At 40.6% G+C, this 1,664-nt stretch overlaps 1 pseudogene; it reads right to left on the reverse strand.

Annotated features, from left to right (window-relative positions):
• Positions 1 to 207: 207 nt before the first annotated feature.
• LOC148122121 (small ribosomal subunit protein eS12 pseudogene) lies at positions 208 to 703 on the reverse strand (annotated as a pseudogene).
• Positions 704 to 1,664: the final 961 nt, after the last annotated feature.

A 1,664-nucleotide genomic window follows, 5' to 3' on the forward strand; every position in this document is an offset into this window, starting at 1 on the left:
AAAACTCACAGTTGGAGGTTTGAGCTAGAATTCTCCTCGCTGAGAGAGGCTGAACACAAGTAGCTAGGCTTCTCCCCTTGCTGGTGTTTTCCAAACAACCCAGGGTTCTTCTTTCGGTTCCCACTTTAAAACCCTTGCTATGCATGGGTTCCTCCTTATCACTTCTGGTCATCTATTTGATGATTCAACCTCCTGCTTGCAGGTTAATTTTTTTTTTAATGAGCCAAATTTTTTATTTATTCATTTCTTGCACTTGAAGTGCTCTTCGATGACATCCTTGGCCTGAGATTCTTTGCCATAGTCCTTAACCACTGCACAACTGCAACCAGCTACTTTCCGTGGCTTTCCCTCTCGATCAGTTTTACAGAGGCCTACCCATTCCCCGAGTTTCTCGTTGTCGTCAACCTTAATTAGGTTGATTTGGTGCTCAGCACAAAGTGCCTCCACCAACTTGACATACATAGGCTCATCACAGTTGGATGCAAGCACACAGAGATGGGCTTGGCGCTTGTCTAAGGCTTTGGCAGCTTCGCGGACACCACGTGCGAGGCCATCGTGGATGAGGGCGGTCTTCAGCACCTCTTGAAGAGCAGTGTTGACGTCCATTACACCTCCAGCAGCAATGCCTTCCTCGGCCATGGCGGTGGATTACGGGTGAGGTCAAATCTTGAACACACCCGCGGCTCCGCCTCCGCGCAACTCGGCGGCGGCAGGGGAAAAAGCTTGAAGGGTTAATTTTATTTAATCAAACACATCTTTGAATTGTTAATAAAAGCAGTAGGAAAAACTGCAACACACTTAAAAATAATATTCCCTAATATTCCCCTTTTTCTTCTAAACAAAAATGAAAAGTTTTAATTTTAACATAGTAAGACTGTATACAATAAAAACAATTACCAAATAAAGATTAGATTTACATTGTACTGAATTTCAATTCATTTGTGTCTGGTAAACTTAGAGAAAATATTCCGTTTTACCCTATTTTAGTAAATCCAAAATTTTATACCTAACTTAATTTCAATCATATCTAAGGAAACCTGAAACTATAACTATCTAGTCTTCAACTCCATAAAAGTCACCAGAAAGATATAATATTATTTAAGTAAACAAAAAAACTTGCAAATAACTTCCATAAACTCTAGAAATGACAGAGACATCTGACTGTCTGGATAGTCACCCAAAGTTGTTCTGTAATGTTGGGGCATCCATCTTCAGCCTACAGGCCCATAGTATCTGGCAGACTTTTCATTGGAGCAGGCAATTTAAAAGACTGTGGCACCTATATTGGCAGTTTGTCAGCCATTTCTCTTAATGTCCTGTAGAGTGTCTGGCAGTCTCTTCTGTGAAACAGGAGACTTGAAGGACCATCCTGCCTTGTTTTGGCAAAGTTTAATAGTCACTTTCCAGTGCGTACTGTATGTCCAGTTTACAACATACTGTCAAACAGTACAGCCAAGAGCCACTTCTTGCCCAAACAGCCTTGCCATATTGAAAGCAAACTTCATAAGGAGTTTCTTCAAGGCTTGTCATCTCTGAAGTAAATTGGTGCTGCCAGAAAGAGATGTGTCTAATTGTCGTGAAAGGCCTAAGTTAACAAAATATTTTAAATGTCATATTCTGTAGGTCTTTTGAAGACCATTTATCTATCTAAAATATATCTCCAT

Source organism: Myodes glareolus, chromosome 5 (assembly GCF_982192425.1).
Source record: "Myodes glareolus chromosome 5, mMyoGla1.1, whole genome shotgun sequence".
NCBI classification, from domain to species: Eukaryota; Metazoa; Chordata; class Mammalia; order Rodentia; family Cricetidae; genus Myodes; species Myodes glareolus.